The sequence below is a fragment of the Anabrus simplex genome, chromosome 2 (assembly GCF_040414725.1).
Source record: "Anabrus simplex isolate iqAnaSimp1 chromosome 2, ASM4041472v1, whole genome shotgun sequence".
Lineage (NCBI taxonomy): Eukaryota > Metazoa > Arthropoda > Insecta > Orthoptera > Tettigoniidae > Anabrus > Anabrus simplex.
In genome coordinates this window covers 1,236,819,218-1,236,840,200 of record NC_090266.1, presented here as the reverse complement: position 1 = coordinate 1,236,840,200, position 20,983 = coordinate 1,236,819,218, and positions in this window count along the sequence as shown.

Below are 20,983 nucleotides of genomic sequence, written 5' to 3'. Positions count from 1 at the left end.
CGCTTTCTCCATGCTATGCTTCCCTAAGCGATGGAGTAGCTATATATGGCTGAGGTAGTGTCCTACCAGGACTGTTTGGCTAATATCACATCACAACGATTAAAAATAAATAAGCACCTTCCTTAACTAATGCTACAGATAATCATCAAATGGAAAAGAAAGAAAGAAACAAAGAAAGACAGAAAGAAAGAAATACTTTCTTTAATACTGTTGTCGTGTTTTCGTGGAGCAGAAAGAGGCGAAAGAAGGTGCTGGGTGGAATGGGTCTATCTACTATATTAAAGATTAACTTAAACACTTGAAAAATGAAGGTTATATTTCTTTTTAAATTTCAAACTTAACAACCTTCTTCACTAGGTGAAGAACAGAAAGATCAGGTACAATAACAGTCTTAATGCAAGAACTGGAAAACACATGAAAGGGGAATTTAACCGATTTGGGCTTCAAGCCCTTAATTACCAACTTTACAATATAGCCAATTAGCGTTTACATAGACAAGGAGAAATCTCCCAAACAAGAGCACCTTGCTCCAAATGTTACAAATACGGCCTTCCAAAGGCCCCCCTCAATATTACAGCAATCTCAGAAAAGAGCTTACGTGCTCCCCAATATTAACCAAGGAGAGTGCGCTCACAGTTTCTTACAAAAATCTTACAAATTTCTGGCCTCCCTAGGCTCAACTTGCAATTTTACAATTTAATACACAGGCATAACTAGTACCGAAACTACTGGGCTTTCGTGGAAGAGTAAAACAGGTTAAATTACTGGCCCGAACACAAAATGAATGGAGGCGTACACTTGCGCTCCTAGAACATTAAATATACAACCCTAATTGGGCTCTCGTCCCCATGACGCAGAGGCTAATCCCAAGCTACTGAGGTGACTAGAATGAAGGTTAATTAAACGCTTTACAGAAAAGAGAAACAGTTACAAAATCGTAGTCACCTCAAACTAAGTTGAAGTGGAACTCGAGAGGGTAACGCACTCTCTATCCCCGATTTACATTTTAAGGCATTATGAAATTTCACATTAGCCGATAGAAAATTTAAATTTTAGAAAACAGGAGGTTACATAGTTAGAAATTCGAACCTTCCCCTCGTGTGAGCCTGCGGATGTTAGTTACAGAGAGATATGACTGGTGGCCGTTACCTTGGCTGTTGAGCTGCCTGGCGATGAATGAGGAGCCCCACCTCCTGTCTTAAAACACACACACACACACACACACACACACACACACACACACACACACACACACACACACACACACACACACACACACACACACACACACACACACACACCACTCTCAGAAATACGGCGATCAAAAGAGAAGGTAGCCGAAAAAGCCGCAGCTTATATACCCGAGGGGACGGTTCGAGAGGGTTCTGGACTAAATCCGGACACACCCTCTCATTTTTATTGCGTAATCAAAATACCTACAAGAAGCCAGTGATTGACTGAAAAATATTTACATAAAATTAGTGATTGGCCAGATTCACAAACTGGCGGAATGAGAAAGAAGTGTTGCACACCTTGAAGTAATAAAATAAATGAAAGTCCATTTAGTTGAGGAAACATAATGACGCAAAACTTCTTTAAATCATTAATTCTTTTACCTTGCACCGGAGTGCATTACCTCAGTTTTTTGTAACGACATCTGTGGAAAAATGTTCAAACTTCTTGATGAAAACCCCAACAAAACCAATAAACACAGACAGTTTAGGCAACTTCGCAATAACACATTTACTCCGTAATTCAATGGTGACATCTTCTGGTCAGGGTCCCAACTTCATGCATAAGACGTTTCAAGATTTGTATGAGAGATAGTGTTCCTTAAGACGCCTCTTTTAAAGGTGAGGTGTTGAGGTGTACCTCCTGGTACAGACCTCCTCCCACAAAGGTCCTTTCTTGGGGTGACACAGAAGAAATTTGAAAGAAGCAAATTTTCACTTGAAATTTTATAGGTGAGAAATATCTGGCTGACAGTCCAGTTTTAGAAAATTGACTTGGGAAGTAAGATTTGAAGTTTTCTTGTGATCGTAGAAATTTATGAGGCAAGACCAGCCGCCGCTGCCTATACCCAGGTGAAGTTGGCCGGACCCCCCAAGTACACTCAGATACATCTCTCGCGCTACTATGAGGTTGGTAGCCGTGATGATCAGATGTAGATGAGCAGTCCCCAGATGGGTTGGCGCAGGAGTTACCGCACCTCCAGGGCACCGTTCAGGAGTCTTCACTAGAGTGGAGTGGGCCCATACCCCACTCCGGTATCGCTCACCAGATGCTCAAACGCGGCTACCGAATGCTGAGGGGGTACTGAAACAATAATATGTGGGCGAAATATATTGTTTTGCTGGAGTTTTGAGAGTAAAATATTTTATTTATAGGAGGCAGAGGGACGGGCGGCGTTGATTGCGAGTGTGTGACAGCAATGCGTGGATGAAGGAGACGGGGGCTTGGTAATGGCCACCAGGTACTGGCTAACAGGGGAAGGTTTTACAACAGTACACATAATGACTACTTATAATAATAGGGCAGAGGTCCTCGCTATTAACATTACATAATTTTTAAGCAGTACAACGCTTCTTAAAAAGAAGATAACCTTCGACACCTGCCAGTGTTTATTGGCGAAGATAAAACAACCCTGAATTTACACAGGTTTCACCTGAGAGAGAGGGACCCTAAATATCCTCTCCGTGGCTGGGTTACTGACCAATAATGTAACCGGTGTTAGAAAATCTAGAATGAAGCACGGCCCATGGAATATGGTGTCAAGCTTGCTCGCAGGAACAAAATTTTTAACCATGACTTGATCTCCGACTTTAAAACTGGTGGGCCTCCGTCCACGATCAGATCTTTCTCTAACTTTTTCGTGGGACACGTTTAGGTTGCTTTTAGCTTTCTTCCATAGATCTCCAATATTATCTGGATCTATTGTTTCTGGTTTATTTTTTAATTTCGTGTGGCTATTTCTAGCCACGTGCAGCCCTTGTAAGGCAGACCCTCCGATGAGGGTGGGCGGCATCTGCCATGTGCAGGTAACTGCGTGTTATTGTGGTGGAGGATAGTGTTATGTGTGGTGTTTGAGTTGCAGGGATGTTGGGGACAGCACAAAGACCCAGTCCCCGGGCCATTGGAATTAACCAATGAAGGTTAAAATCCCCGACCCGGCCGGGAATCGAACCCGGGACCCTCTGAACCGAAGGCCAGTACGCTGACCATTCAGCCAACGAGTCGGACTTGTCTCTGGTAATATGTCATCAATGGACCAAAGATTAGAGAGCGACGTGTTAAGAGCAACTTAAATATGACAGATGCTGGAGTGAACATGTGCGACTCATGAACCACCGAATTTAGAGCAAAAGCCAACCAATGCAGGTAAGTATGATCTTCATGACGGAATGCAATTAAGGCAGAACGGAGATTACGATTAAATCGCTCAGCCAAAGACGGTTGAGGGTAATAAGCTGAAGTGGGTACGTGTGAAATAGACAGGTCAAAACAAAATTTGCGGAATAAATTAGGTGTGAATGCCTTAGGATTATCAGAAACTATATTTTGACAGGGACCAAAAGAAGCAAAAATAGTATTCAAACAAAATATTGTAGACTGAGCTGTTGCTAGTTTTGTCGGTATTAACCAAGCAAATCTAGTAAAGCCGTCTACACACACCAGAATATATTTGTTTGCGTTCCCCTTGGATTGTGAGAGAGGTCCGACGTAGTCTATAGATAGACGTTCCATGGGGCAAGACGCTTGATGAGATGACAACAGTGGACAAAGTGGGCTTACTAAGTAAGCAAGTTTTACAAAATCTTACAATTCTCTAATTTCACCATCCATACCTTTCCAAATGAACATCCGTCAGATCTTTTCCCGAGTTATGAAGATGCCTAAAGGCCTCCTAATGGGGTCTCATGATAGTACTGGAAGATCATAGGCACAAGCACAGCTGGAACCACTACTTTCGTCTTTTGATCGTGCATCGAAGGGCAACACATAACCCCATTTCTGAACACATAAAGGACGACATGTTCCCCAGAAGAAAGGGTTTCCATAATAGGAGCCACCACCGGATTTTCACGTTGATATTTCTCGATATCCCGAAATAACATAGGGGCATCAGTTAGAATAGCATTAATACCGGAAGGTAAGGGCGTGGGAAGAGAAGAACTGTCTGCGTGTTCAGTCGTCTCCACTTCGTGAGAAAACATGCGGCTTAGTCCATCCGAAACTACATTTTCAGATCATTTAATATGCCTCATATCAAACTGGAAAGCAGAAATCCAGATGGCCCAGTGGGCTGTACGACCAGTACGACGCGGCCTAGCTAATGCCCAACTTAAGGCTTGGTTATCTGCTTCTGGGTCAAATTTGACATGTTCCAGATAAAGACGGAACTTCTCTAAAGCAAACAAAACTGCCAAACCCTCAAGGTAATAGAAGCATACTCGGTGGGTCACCTTCCGAGTTCCGTTTCCTGAAGAAGGACAACAGCAACCGCGGTTGACGAGGGGTCTGTTTGGACAACGAATTTCTTCGAGAAATCGGGCATTGCTAATGCAGGGGTGTTACAAAGAGCTAATTTCAGATCTTCAAAAAGCAGCTTGCTGAGACGGCCCCCATTCAAATTTGACGCCTTTGAAGGAATAAGTTCAATGGCGCCGCTCTGTTGGCGAATTTAGGAACAAATTTCCTGAAAAATTTCACCATGCCTACAACCCGGCAATGCTTTTGATGTCCTTACAAGGCTTGAAATCACGGATAGCCTGTGTTCTGGAATGCTCGACGGAAACACCATTTGGCGACACAATATACCCTATGAACGACATGGAAGGTTTAGCAAAAGCTGCCTTAAGTAATCTGATAGTCTACCCAGCCCTCCAAATTCGATTGAATACTTCCCTCAGATGATCTCATAGTTCTTCAAAGGTCTCAGAAAATATAACGACATCATCGAGGTAATAGTACATGTATTCAAATTTGATGCCTGAGAAGATCCTATCTAGCAGTCTAGAAAGAACAGCGGCACGAAAGGCACGTGGTTGTACTCATACAAGTTCCAATCAGTGGCAAAAGCAGTTAGATATTTCGATTCTAAAAGCTAGAAATATATGGTTGTATGCCTGGTTAAGATCAAGGATGGTAAAGAACTTGGCTTTCCGAAACCAGGAAAAACAAGAGTGAAGGTGAGGAAGGGGCACATATTGTAACACCACCTTACGGTTCAAAGCGCTGTAGTCAATTACTGGCCTGAAGCCACATTGGGATTTCGGCACAAGAAAAATGGGCGACTAAAAAGGTTGAAGTATACCATCCCTCAACATGTGATCGAGCCTTCATTTTACTTGGGGACAGCCTATAAGGTGGACACCTAATTGGAATACAATCTGTTAACTCAGTCTTATATTCAATAAGGTCATTAACATCAAGAGTTTCAGAAAATACATCAGGGAAAGACTGACACAACTTACGAATACTTTCAGCCTGCTCCTCAGGTAGATATCTAAGATCTCTCAACATCTCACCCTGGGTAGGCGAAACAGACGAACATGATGCAGAATTACATTTTAAAAGAGGAATCTTATGGTTACTAGCAAACGTGAAGGTGCACGACTTACTCTGAATGTCGAGCACCACACCAGTAGGAGACATGAAATCGGCCCCCAATATTACAGGTCAAGACAAGTGTAAATTTTGAAATACGAATTTTAGCAAAAATGAAACCAAAAATTTCTAATGGATATGTGTTAGCCTAAATGCATTTAACAGAAGAGGAACCATAATCCTGAAATTTAGAAACACTTTTTAATTTAGAGTACCATTCTTCCGATATTATGTAACACACACTTCCTGAGTCTAATAGAGCGGTGGTTCACTATTCACTTCAATTTTAAGGAATGGCACACATACGGGGGTCTCTGCCGCAATTATGAGTCATTCTAGGGGGCCTTAAATTATGAATTAGAAGCAACTTTACTCTTACTAGAGCTTTTACTGAGTTCAACAGGGGCAGAGCCTCGGGAAGATGAACATACCGACTCATCCGATGACACTAGTCATTTCCTATTATCAGAGTTCGCAGAGGTTGCACCAGAAGTTGAGCAGGACATGGTGCTATTGATATTAGTGCAATTCTTGGCGAGATGAGTAAACGACCCACATTTAAAGCAACCTTGAGACGGCCCAGCTCCATTCTTTTTCCTACTCGATTTTATCGATGGGAATTTATTTCGAAGATGTTCCGTTGACCCACAAGCATAACGTTCACGTGTGGTGAATGTTCGGCGAGGTGGGGGCGAGAACTGCTAGAAGACGGAGGGGGCTCCTTCGCGACTCGCAAGGTGTCGGCATGCGTTACTCCTTCTGCTGCTACAGCCATAGCCTCTAATTCAGAAAATGTTTGAGGAGGAAATGCGAAACATAGGTAAGACCTATAGGACGGAGAGATGCCTTCAACAATAGTTTGCACTATTTGCTCTTCAGAAAAATATAGTGCTAACACACTGGTGTAAAATTTAGTCTTGGATGAAGTCTGCAAGTTTCTCATCCAATCGCTGCACTCTGAAATAACACTTTTGTATAAATGATGACATGGCTCTGGCCGGAATGAAATTTGCCAGGAGGTGGACGTGGAAGTCTTCTATGGAATATCTATCGGCTATACCTTTCACTATTTTTTCTGAAAGGACGCCTACGGAATATGGATACATAATTTGAAGTATTTGAGAATGAGAGAGAGAGCGTGATCTTGAAATTCAACTTAGAAACATAGGAAAGAAATTACTTCATTAGTTGAGTTGACTGAGAACTTTGAATTGACCTTCAGCAACATAGCCAATGGATGAAGCAGACTACTGAAACCGGGTGACATAATTGGTGACGGCATAGAAGGATGAGAGGTCTCTAACACAGCATTATTTAAAAAGAAAGTTGGCATTTGCCTCGGATGACCAGACTCAGTTTCCAATGGGGAAGAGTTTGTTGAGTTGCCACAGATTTCCTACTTTCTATAGCTTTACAAGAATCCTCCTGAGTAGGCAAGTTTATTAAAGGGACTTGGTCCGTTTTGGGAGCAGCTGTCTCAGTCAACAATTGACTAACTCTATTAGACGTATCTCAGAGATGTTAACCAGATTAATAGCCTCCTTAGCATGATCCTTTTTTAATTTGAGAGACAATAAGTCCCTAGCCCTGTTATAAAAATGAAACAGTCTAGCCTGGACTCTCTTAAGTTGATTATCAAATGGATCGCTTACTTCAAAAAACTCACTACAGATGCTAGCCTGTGATAGTGGATAGAGCCTCATCAATTTTCTTCCCAAAGACTGGGATACAAATGGGCAGTCTAAGGATTCTGTAAGTATGGCATTATCTGCCACAACCGTGCCTAAAGATTGGACCTTTCTAATGAGTAACTCATAAATCAATTCCTCCTTGCGCAAGTACCTGGGTGCGAGGACTTCGCGAGGACATGACATGTTGACAGAATGTTAATAATTTGGACAAATTCCCAGCAACCGAGAAAATTCTTAGAGTTGCGAACTGATCCAACGTTTAACCAGGCACGACCTGTAATCAAGCACGAGGTGATCAGTTATACCGTTTGCACATGGGCCCGTACTACCTGTATTCATGTACGAGGTGATCAACTTTACCATGTGCACATGTCCCGGTAATGCGACTTGTATTCAGGCGCGAGGTGATCAGTTATGCCTTGTGCACATGGGCCCGTACTGTGACCTGCTTTCAGGAACGAGGTGATCATTTTTACCGTGTACACATGGGCCAGTACTGCCTGTATTCAGGCACGAGTTGTTTAGTTATACCGTATGTACCAGGAGGTACACCTTAACTCCTTGCATTTAAATGAAGTGCCTGGATGACCGCTATCTAACACTTAAGATTTACGACGGCTATTTAAAACAGTTGGGACTTTTGTCGATAGATGACTCTATTGAAAAACCTGATGCCATGCACTCTGGTGCAAATTGGAGCAAGTAGAAATTTATAGAAATTTTGTATTCATAGGTTTTCTGAACTGAATTGACTGAGTTTGTTTTTGATACTTCAAGGTTTGCAACTCTTCTTACTTATCCCGACAACTTTGGATTCTGGCCAATTAAATATTTATTTATTAGTTTTCAGCCAATCAAGAGCTTCTTGTACCTATTTTTTCTGCCAACAAAGTGAGATGGTGTGTCAGCATTTAGTCCAGATCCTTCTGGAACTTTCCTCTCGTTTATAAATGCTAACGACATTTCAAGTTAATTTGGCTTATTGATCGTCTCGTTACTGAGTGTGTGTTTTAAGAGAGGAGGCGGGACGTCACCCATCGGCAGTCAGAACATCAGCTAAGGTTATGGCCACCATTTTTCTACCTGAGTAGTTATCTCCTCAGCTGACTCGGGGGAAGGTGTGCAGTCTTTAACTATATAATCGTCAATTTCCTAAATTGTAAACATTCTTCTTTCTCATGTAAAAGTTCAAGTAAGTCAAATGTACTTAAACTGAGTACTTGGGGTAGATCGTGCGTTACCCTCTAGAATTCCCCTTCAAATAATCTTGAGGTGACTATGATTTTATAACTGTTTTCATCCTGTAAATCATTTATTAACTTATTCTTCTAGGCACCTCAGTAGTTTGTAATTAGCCTCTGCATCATCAGGCCGCGAGCCCAAGTAGAGTTTTGAACTGGATTGTTAAGGAGCGCAAGTGTACGCCTCCACACATTTTGATTTTTGAGCCAGTAATTTAAGCAGTACTTTTTCTCGAAGGTGCGGTGGAATGGGCAAACGTTACTCCAGTGTAAACTTTAAAAGTAATTGATATGGTTTTGTGAATTTTAGGTTGTGTCTAGAGAGGCCTGAAAGTGTGATTTTATTGAGAAAAATGCTCTAATCCAAATTGTAAAAGTTAATGGTTGCCTTGAGTAGTCTGTAAGGGTTTAGGTGCGTATTCTCCTTGGTAGAACGGTAGAGCGTTAAGGCTCTTGTCTTCAAATGTAAACGTTATTTGTGTAAATATTTATGTGGAAGGTCATATCTTGTAACCGTTGAAGCAAAGTGCTCTTAAAAATTGTGATTTAAATTTCCTTTAAAACAAATTGGGAGATTCGTCTCCTTGACTATCTGTCTAAACGCTACATTAGTGATGTATGGAATTCTGTAAATAGGGAGCCGGAAGCTCGAAATTTGTAACTAACCTTTTTCTTGGTTTCCTCTTCCTGTCAACATGTCTGCTCCTCGCTCCCGGTACTTGCGCAAGGAGGAATTGATTTATGAGCCCCTAATTAGGGAGGTCGAATCTGGAGGCCCCGTTGTGGCAGGAACTTCCTGTTTGTATGCGAGTATTTGGGGAGAAAGAAATTATCCACCATCACAGACAATACCACCGAGCTAGCTTCTATACTTAGTTTCCTTGAAGTGAGTGATCCATCTGCTAACCAACTAAAAAGAATGCAGTCTACGCTGTTTCATTTCTATAATAGGGCTAGGGACCTATTGTCTCTGAAATTGAAGGAGGATCACGCTAAGAAAGCAAGCAATCTATTGGAACACCTGTCGGATATGTCTAATAGGGTTAGTCAACTTTTGTCCGGGGCCGCTACTCCTAAAATCGACTACGTTCCTCTGGTAAATGTATGTACGGAAGAGGATCCTAGTAAATCTGTTGGGAGTCGGAAATCTGCTGCTAATCAACAAAAATCTGCCCCATCGGAAATTTAGTCGGGTCATCCAAGACAACTTTCTTTTTGACTAATGCAGTTTTAAGCCTTCTCAACCTCCTATGCCGTCACCTATAATGTCACTCTGCTTCAGTAGTTTGCCTGATCCATTGGTTATGTTGCTTAAGGGCATTTCCAAGATTTCAGCAAATTCAACTATTGAAGTCATTTTTTCCCTAAGTTTCTTAATGGAATTTCAAGACCATGCGCTTGTTTTTGCTCTGTCTCACTTCCACATACAGCAAATTATTTACCCTTATTCTGCAGGCGTCCTCTCGGACAAAATAGTTAAAGCATTAGCTGATCAATCATCTATAGAAAACTTCCACGCCCACCTATTGGCTAACTTCATTCCGGCTAGATCCATATCATCGTTAATCCAGAAGTACTACTTTAGAGTGAAGAGGTTGGATGAGAACATGGCAGCCTTTATTCTGGATATTGAGTTCTACACCAGAGTATTCTCTCTTCATTTCCCTGAAGACCAAATTGTGCAGACGATTGTTGAAGGTATCTCTCCGCCTTATAGGTCGTATTTATCTTTTGCATCTCTACTTCAAACCTTCTCTGAATTAGAGGCAATGGCTGTGTCAGCTGAAGGAGTAAGGTACGCCGATAGGTTACGAGTCGCTAAGGAGCCCCCTCCGTCGTTATAATCTTCTCGGCCATCACCTCGCCGAACGTTTCCTTCACGGAAGTGTTATGCGCGTGGATCTAAGGAACATCTTCGAAACAATGCCCCTTGATAAAATCTAGTGGGACTAGGAACGGAGCAGGTCCATCTCAAGGTTGCTTTAAATGCGGCTCATTTGCTCATCGAGCCAAGAATTGCACTAATCTTAACAGCACACCATCTTGCTCAACTTCTGGTGATACCTCCGCTAACGCTGATAATAGGAAATGACTAGTGTCATGGGCTGGGTCAGCATATTCACCTTCCCGATGCTCAGCTGTCGTTAAACAAAGTAGAAATTCTGTAAAGGGTGAAATTGTTTCTAATTTATCATTTGAAAACCCTAGAGAATGCCTCAGAATTGCGTCAGTGACCACAGGATTCCTGCCATTTCTACAAATTGAAGTAAATAAAGAACCAGTCAAGGCACTATTAGACTCAGAAAGCGTGAGTTACATTATTTCTGAAGAATGGTATTCTAAATTTAAAAACTGTTGTTCCTCCTCTGTGAAATATGTTTCGGCAAACTCATCTCCATTAGAAATTTTACGTTTCCCGTTTGCTAAAGTTCGCACTTCAAAGTATACTTGGAAGGTTAAGTTGTTTGTAGCTAAACAATTGCCTTGCCCTTTAATATTGGGGCCAATTTCATGTCTAATACTGGTCTTGTGCTCGACATTCAGAGCAAGTCGTGCAGCTTGACGTTTGCCAGTAACTGCAATATTCTCCTTTTGAAATGTAATTCTGTATCATGTTCATCTGTTTCACCTACCCAGAGGGAGATGTTGTTAGATCATAGGCAGCTATCTGAGGAACAGACTGAAAGTATTAGAAGGTTTTGTCAGTCCTTTCCTGATGTATTTTCAGATACACTTGGCGTTACTGACATTATTGAATATAGGATTGAGTTAACAGATTCTATTCTAGTTAGGTTTCCAACTTATAGGCTGTCCCCATCTAAAATGAAGGCTCTTAAGGAAATCATCGATCAGATGTTACGGGATTGTATCATTCGACCTTCTTGTGCCGAAACCCCAAGATGGCTTCAGGCCTGTTATTGATTACAGGGCTATGAACCGTAAGGTGGTGTTACAATCCGTGACCCTTCTCGATCTTCACTCTTGTTTTTCCTTGTTCCGAAAGGCCAAGTTCTTTACCATCCTTGATCTTAATCAGGCATATAACCAGATCCCTCTAGAGTAAGAATCTACACATCTAATGGCTTTTGCAAAGGATTGGAACTTGTATGAATACAACCTGCTGCCTTTCGGGCGCCCCACTGGTGCAGCTGTTCTACTAGCTTGCTAGGTAGGATCTTCTCTGATATCAAATTCGAATATCTGTACCATTACCTCGATGATGTCGCCTTGTTTTGAGAGACCTTCGAGGAACACTTAGATCATCTGAAGGAAGTCCTCAATCGCGTTTGGAATGCTGGGTTGACTGTCAAACTATCTAAGGTAGGTTTCGCTAAGTCTTCTATGTCCTTTTTAGGGCATATTGTGTCGCCCGATGGTGTTTCTCTAGACAAATCCAGGTCAGGCATGGGCAGTCATTGCTCAATATCCGGCGAACGATACCAGCGTAGGGTGAGGGACCACTCCACTCTCGTCCAATCTCTTTCTGAACGGCGCGCCGGAGCTCCATCCTTTCCGGCAAGGGCTGAGGTGCGGTAACCCAACCGCCAACCCATCTTGGAACAGTACCTCTATATCTGGTCTGCGGCTGCCCATCTCATGGTATTGGGAGAGGTGTATCTGAGTGTACTTGGGGGTCCGGGCGACCGCTCCCAGGTATCAGCAATGGCAGCCGTTCTTGCCGTCAAACTTGAACTTGGCATCACGGACTTAGACTGCTTCGGGAAGACTTCAGACTAGTTTTCAAAACATTTTTCTCTAAAATGAATTTTCAGCAAGAAATTTTCCATCTGTGAAATTCCAACATAATTATATTTTGGCAAATTGCTACACTATCACTCCAATAAAGGACTTTTGGGTGGGGAGGTCTGTAACGGGAAGTACACCTCAACACCGTGCATTTAAATGAAGCGCCTGGAAGAACGCTATCTAACACATAAAGATGCAACAGCTATTTCAAGAAGTTGGAACTTTTCTCCATACATGTCTCTATTAAAAAACCTGATGTCATGCACACTGGTGCAAAGTGGATCAATCAGAAATTTAAAGAAATTTTTTGTTCATAGGTTTTCTGAACTGAATTGACTTTCTTTGTTTTTGATACTTCAAGGTTTGCAACACTTTTTACATATCCCGCCAACTTTGGATTCTGGCCAATCAAACATTTTGTGTATATAATTTTCAGCCAATCAAAAGCTTCTTGTACCTATTTTATCTGCATATAAAGTGACAGGTTGTGTCTGATTTTAGTCCAGAGCCTTCTCGAACCTTCCTTTCGGGTATAAAGGCTGACGCCCTTTCGATTTAACTCGTCTTATTGATCGTCGAGTTACTGAGTGTGTGTGTTAAGAGAGGAGGCGGTGGCCTCATTCTTCGGAAGGAAGAACATCTCCTCAAGCTGACTTGCGGGGAAGGTTCCAATCCTTAACTATGTAACAGTCAATTTCCTAAAATGTAAGCTTTCTTCCTTCTGATGTAAAAGTTCAAGTAAGTCATAAGTACTTAAAACTGAAAACTTGGCATAGAGAGTGCGTTACCCTCTCGAATTTCCCTTCAATTAATCTTGAGGTGACTATGATTTTGTAACCGTTTTCGCTTGTAAATTGTAACTTAACTTGTCCATCTTGTCACCGAAGTAGTTTAGTATTAGCCTCTGCATCGTCGGGGCACAAGCTCCAAGTAGGGTTTTAACCTTTTGATTTCAAGGAGCGAAAGTGTCCGCCTCTATACGTTTTGTTTTTTGGGCCAGTAATTGAACCTGTTGATTTCCATAAAGGCCCAGTAGAATGGGTACTGGATACCCCAGTATATACCTAAAACGCTATTGATATGGTCTTTAAATTTTAGGTTGTGCCTAGAGAGGCATGAAAGTGTAAAAGCTATCGAGCAAAGACGCTCTCATCCGAATTGTAAAAGTTAATGGTTGCCTTGAGTAGGCTGTAAGGGTTGGGAGCGTAGTCTCCTTGGTAGAAGCGTGGAGGCTTTTTCCTTGTAACGCAATGGATATTTGTGTAATATTGAGTGGTGCCTTTGGAAGGCCATAACTTGTAACCGTTGGAGCAAAGTGCTCTTCAAACTTGTGATTTAGATTTTCCTATCAAGCAAATTGGGAGATTCGTCTCCTTGACTATCTAACTAAACGCAATGTTAGTGATGTTGGGACCCTTGTATATTATGAGCATTAAGATCAAAACGTAACTTAATAATTCTATTTTTCTGCTTTTCTATTTTGTACAAAACTACATCTGTTCCTGAAATCTGGTTGTTTGTTAAAATTTAATATCTGAAAAGGAATATAACCTTTATTTGAACGTCTTAAATTAATCTTCGACTATCGTAGATAGACCCATTCAAACCAGCACCTTCATTCACCTCTCTGTGATCCACGAAAACTCGGTAACAAGTGTTAGCAGAGCGTGGTTGAATGGGCCTAGATAAAGCCCCTTTTGACGGCTAAACGTAGAATTTGCTCCGAACTCCAAGACTATTCTCGATTGCTGGAAATTTTCTAAAAAGGTTTTTTTTCTGTCAACATGTCTGGTCCTCGCGAAGTCCTCGGTACTTGGTACTTGCTCTAGGAGGAATTAATCACCTCAAGGAGGAATTAATCTACGCGCTCCTAATTAGGAAGGTCCAGTCTGGAGGCGCGGTTGTGGCAGATATTGCTAAACTTAAAGAGTCGTTAGAACTCCCTATTTGTGTCGCAGAACTTGGGGAGGCTCTATCCTCTTTCACAGACAATACCACCGAGCTAGCTTCTATAGTTAGTTTCTTTCAAGTAGTGATCCATCTGCCAACCAACTTAAAAGAGTGCAGGCTAGGCTATTTCATTTCTACAATAGGGCTAGTGACCTATGGTCTCTAAAATTGAAGGAGGATCATGCTAAGGAACCCAGTAACCTATTGGAACACCTCTCTGACATGTCGAATAGAGTTAGTCAAATGTTGACCGGAGCCTCTACTCTTAAGACCGACTAAGTTCCTATGGTAAATTTATCTACGAAAGAGGATCCTAGTAAATCTACTGAGAGATGGAAATCTGTTGCCACTCAACAAACATCTGCCCATCGAAACTGAGTCTGGTCGTCCAAGGCAACTTCCGCCTTTCTTTTTGACTAATGCAGTGTTTGAACCTTCTCAACCTCCTATGCCGTCACCTTTTAAGTCACACGGTTTCAGTAGTTTTCCTCACCAATTGACTATGTTGCTTAAGTGCATTTCCAAGTTTTCAGTAAATTCAACTAATGAAGTCATTTCATTCCTAAGGTTCTTAGTAGAATTTCAAAACCATGGCTGGTGTTTGCTCTATCTCACTCCGAAATACTTTAAATTGTGTATCCTTATTCTGTAGGCGTCCTCTCGGACAAAATAGTTAAAGCAATAGCTGATCGATCATCTATAGAAGACTTCCACGGCCACCTCCTGGCAAACTTCATCACGGCTAGGTCTATGTCATTGTTAATCTACAAGTACTATTTTAGAGTGCAGAGGCTGGATGAGAACCTGGCAGACCTTATTCAGGATTTTAAGTTTTAAACCAGGGTATTCGCTCTTCATTTCCCTGAAGTCCAAAATGTGCAGACGATGTTGAAGGTATCTCTCCGCCCTATAGGTCGTATCTATGTTTCGCATCTCGACTTCAAACCTTCTCTGAATTAGAGGCAATGGCTGTGTGAGCCGAAGGAGTAAGGCACGCCGATAGGTTACGAGTCGCCAAGGAGCCCCCTCCGTCGTCTTACAGTTCTCGGTAACCACCTCGCCGAATTCACCCCACACGCGAGTGCTATGCATATGGATCAACTGAACGTCTTCGAAACAAATGCCCCTTGGTAAAATCCAGTGGGACTAGGAACGGAGCAGGTCCATCTCAAGGTTGCTTTAAACACGGCTCATTAGCTCATCGTGCCAAGAATTGCACTAATCTTAACTGCACACCATCTTGCCCAACTTGTGGTGTTACCTCCGCTGACCCTAATATTATAAAATGACTAGTGTCATCAGCTGAGTTAGCATGTTCACCTCCCCGAGGCACAGCCCACGTTAAATAAATTAAAAATTCCGCGAAGAGTGAAATTTCTTCTAATTTATCATTTTAAGGTTCTATAGAATGCCTCAGAATTGCGGCAGATATCCCAGGATTCGTGCCATTTCTGAAAATTGAACTAAATAACGAACTAGTCACGGCTCTATTAGACTCAGGAAGTGTGAGTTCCATTATTTCTGAGGGGTGGTATTCTAAAATAAGAACTTCTTGTAAATTTCCGGACTACTGTATCTCCTCTATGAAATGTGTTTAGGCAAAATCATCTCCATTAGAACTTTTAGGTCTCAATTTAGCTAAAGTTCGCACTTCAGAGTAACTTAGAAGGTTAAGTTGTTTGTAGCTAAACAATCGTCTTGCTCTGTCATATTGGGGCCCATTTCATGTCTAATACTGGTCTTCTGCTCAACATTCAGAGCAAGTCGTGCAGCTTGACGTTTGCCAGTAACTGTAATATTCTCCTTTTGAAATGTAATTCTGTATCAAGTTCATCTGTTTCGCCTACCCAGAGGGAGATGTTGTTAGATCTTAGGCAGCTATCTGAGGAACGGACTGAAAGTATTAGAAGGTTTTGTCAGTCCTTTCCGGTTGTATTTTCAGATACACTTGGCGTTACTGACCTTATTGAATACAAGACTGAGTTAACATATTGTATTCCAATTAGGTTTCCACCTTATAGGCTGTCCCCACCTAAAATGAAGGCTCTTAAGGAAATCATCGATCACATGTTGAGCGATGGTACACTTCGACCTTTTAAGTCGGTGTATTCTTCGCCCATTTTTCTTGTGTCGTAATCCCAATGTGGCTTCAGGCCAGTAATTGACTACAGGGCTTTGAACCGTAAGGTGATGTTACAATATGTGCCCCTTCCTGATCTTCACTCTTGTTTTTTATGGTTTAGAAAGGAAAAGTTCTTTACCATATTTTATATTAATCAGGCATATAACCAGATAATTCTAGCAGAAGAATCGAAACATCTAATGGCTATCGCCAAGGATTGGAACTTGTATGAATGCAATCGCGTGCCTTTCTGGCTCTCCACGGGTGCAGCTGTTCTTACTACACTGCTAGATAGGGTCTTCTCCGACATCAAATTCGAATAACTGTATCATTACCTCGATAATGTCGCCGTGTTTTCTGAGACCTTTGAAGAACACTTTGATCATCTGAAGGAAGTCCTCAATCGCCTTCGGAAGGATGGGTTGACTGTCAAACTGTCTAAGGTACCTTTAGCGAAGCCTTCTATGTCGTTCTTAGGGCATATTGTGTCGCCCGATGGTGTTTCTATTGACCATTCCAGAACACAGTCTATCCGTGATTTCAACCCTCTTAAAGGACACCAAAGGCATTGCCAGGTTTATAGGCACGGTGGATTTCTTCAGAAAGTTTATTCCTAACTTCGCTAATAGGCCGGCGCACCTGAACCTACTGCGGAGGAAAGGCGTCTAATTTAAACGGCGGCCGTCACAGTAAGTTGTAGGTTGTGCCTAGAGAGGCCTGAAAGTGTAAAAGTTATCGAGCAATGACGCTCTTATCGGAATTGTGAGAGTTAATGGTTGCCTTGAGTAGGCTGTAAGGGTTTGCGAGCGTAGTCTTCTGGGTAGAATTGTGGAGCATTGAGTCTCTTTTCTTATAATGTAATGGATATTTGTGTATTATTGAGTGGTGCCTTTGGAAGGCCGTAACTTGTAACCGTTGGAGCCTAGTGCTCTTCAAACCTGTGATTAAGAATTTCTGGTGAAACAAATTGGGAGATTCGTCTGCTTGCCTATCTAACTAAACGCAAAATTATTGATGTTGGGACCCTTGTAAATCATGAGCTTGAAAATCAAATCGTAACTTACCAATTCTTGGTTTTTCTGCTTTCCTATTTTGTACAAAAATACATCTGTACCTGATATTTCCGATTGTTAGTTAAAATTTAATATCTGAAAAGAAATATAACTTTTATTTTAAAGTTTTAAATTAATCTATCGTAGATAGACGCATTCCAACCAGCACCTTCTTTCACCTCTCTGTGATCCATGAAAACTCGGTAACAAGTGAATCAAAAATGTTGTGTATTTAATTTTCAGCCAATTAAAAGCTTCTTGTACATGTTTTGTCTGCCAATAAAGTGAGAGGGCGTTTCTGGTTTTTGTCCACAGCCTCTTCGAACCTTCCTCTCGGGTATAAAAGCTAACGCCTTTTGAAGTTAACTTGTCTTAGTGATCGTCGCGTTACTGTGTGTATGTGTTAGGGGAGGAGCCGGGGGCCTCACCCATCGGCAGGCAGAATACCAGCAAAGGTAATGGCCACGTTCTTTCTAAATGAGTAGTTATCTCCGTAAACTGACTCGAGGGGAATTTTCCAATCTTTAACTCTGTAACAGTTAATTTACTAAAATGCAAACTTTCTTCCTTCTCATGTAAAAGTTCAAGTAATTCCAAGGTACTTAATCTGAAAACCGGGGATAGAGAATCCGTTACCCTCCCGAATTCCCCTTCAATTAGTTTTGAGGTGACTACGTTTTTGTGACTGTCTTCCCTATTGTAAATTGTATTTTAACTGGTCCATCTGGTCACCTCCGTAGTTTAGGATTAGCCTCTGCTTTGTCGGGCCACACGCCCAAGTAGCGTTTTAATCTTTGATTTCAACGCGCGCAAATGTTCGCCTCCACTCATTTTGATTTTTGGGCCAGTAATTTAACCTGTAGATATTCACGAAGGCCCGGTAGAATGGGCACTCCACAACCCCGTGTAAACAATTAAAGTAATTGATATGGTGTTGTGTCTAGAGAGGCCTGTAAATTTAAGGGTTGCCTTGAGTACGCTGTAAGGGTTTAGTAGCGTAGTCTCCTTGGTAGGCCCTTTTCTTCAAATATAAAATATATTTGTGTAAATAATTGTGTGGAAGGTCATACCTTGTAACCGTTGGAGCAAAGTGCTCTTGAAAATTGTGATTTAAATTCCCTGTAAAACAAATTGGAAGATTCGTCTCCTTCACTATCTGTCTAAACGCTACATTCGTGATGTATGGACTTCAGTAAATAGGGAGCTGGAAGCTCGAAAAGTGTAACTGACCTATTTCTAGGATTTTCTGGATATCAATTTTGTACAACTAACTTTGTACCTGAAATCTTGTCGTTTGCTGAAAGTTAATACCTGAAAAGAAATATATCCTTTACTGCCACGTTTTAAATTTATCTTTGACTATCGTAGATAGACCCATTCAAACCAGCACCGTCTTTCACCTCCCTGTTCCACGGAAAACTCCGTAACACCATATGCACAATGGCCCGTATCGCCTGTATTCAGGCACGAGGTGATCAGTTATACCGTGTGCACAATGGCCCGTATCGCCTGTATTCAGGCACGAGGTGATCAGTTATACCGTGTGCACAATGGCCCGTACCGCCTGTATTCATACACGAGGTGATCAGTTATACCGTGTGCACAATGGCCCGTACCGCCTGTATTCAGGCACGAGGTGATCAGTTATACCGTGTGCACAATGGCCCGTATCGCCTGTATTCAGGCACGAGGTGATCAGTTATACCGTGTGCACAATGGCCCGTACCGCCTGTATTCAGGCACGAGGTGATCAGTTATACCGTGTGCACAATGGCCCGTACCGCCTGTATTCAGGCACGAGGTGATCAGTTATACCGTGTGCACAATGGCCCGTATCGCCTGTATTCAGGCACGAGGTGATCAGTTATACCGTGTGCACAATGGCCCGTACCGCCTGTATTCAGGCACGAGGTGATCAGTTATACCGTGTGCACAATGGCCCGTACCGCCTGTATTCAGGCACGAGGTGATCAGTTATACCGTGTGCACAATGGCCCGTACCGCCTGTATTCATACACGAGGTGATCAGTTATACCGTGTGCACAATGGCCCGTACCGCCTGTATTCAGGCACGAGGTGATCAGTTATACCGTGTGCACAATGGCCCGTATCGCCTGTATTCAGGCACGAGGTGATCAGTTATACCGTGTGCACAATGGCCCGTACCGCCTGTATTCAGGCACGAGGTGATCAGTTATACCGTGTGCACAATGGCCCGTACCGCCTGTATTCAGGCACGAGGTGATCAGTTATACCGTGTGCACAATGGCCCGTACCGCCTGTATTCAGGCACGAGGTGATCAGTTATACCGTGTGCACAATGGCCCGTACCGCCTGTATTCAGGCACGAGGTGATCAGTTATACCGTGTGCACAATGGCCCGTACCGCCTGTATTCAGACACGAGGTGATCAGTTATACCGTGTGCACAATGTCCCGTATCGCCTGTATTCGGGCACGAGGTGATCAGTTATACCGTGTGCACAATGGCCCGTACCGCCTGTACTCAGGCACGAGGTGATCAGTTATACCGTGTGCACAATGGCCCGTACCGCCTGTATTCAGGCACGAGGTGATCAGTTATACCGTGTGCACAATGGCCCGTACCGCCTGTATTCAGGCACGAGGTGATCAGTTATACCGTGTGCACAATGGCCCGTACTACCTGTATTCAGGCACGAGGTGATCAGTTATACCGTGTGCACAATGGCCCGTACCGCCTGTATTCAGGCACGAGGTGATCAGTTATACCGTGTGCACAATGGCCCGTACCGCCTGTATTCAGGCACGAGGTGATCAGTTATACCGTGTGCACAATGAACCGTACCGCCTGTATTCAGGCACGAGGTGATCAGTTATACCGTGTGCACAACGAACCGTACCGCCTGTATTCAGGCACGAGGTGATCAGTTATACCGTGTGCACAATGGCCCGTACCGCCTGTATTCAGGCACGAGGTGATCAGTTATACCGTGTGCACAATGGCCCGTACCGCCTGTATTCAGGCACGAGGTGATCAGTTATACCGTGTGCACAATGGCCCGTACCGCCTGTATTCAGGCACGAGGTGATCAGTTATACCGTGTGCACAATGGCCCGTACCGCCTGTATTCAGGCACGAGGTGATCAGTTATACCGTGTGCACAATGGCCCGTACCGCCTGTATTCAGGCACGAGGTGATCAGTTATACCGTGTGCACAACGAACCGTACCGCCTGTATTCAGGCACGAGGTGATCAGTTATACCGTGTGCACAATGGCCCGTACGGCGACCTGTATTCAGGCACGAGGTGATCAGTTATACCGTGTGCACAATGGCCCGTACCGCCTGTATTCAGGCACGAGGTGATCAGTTATACCGTGTGCACAATGGCCCGTACCGCCTGTATTCAGGCACGAGGTGATCAGTTATACCGTGTGCACAATGGCCCGTACAGCGACCTGTATTCAGGCACGAGGTGATCAGTTATACCGTGTGCACAATGGCCCGTACCGCCTGTATTCGGGCACGAGGTGATCAGTTATACCGTGTGCACAATGGCCCGTACCGCCTGTATTCAGGCACGAGGTGATC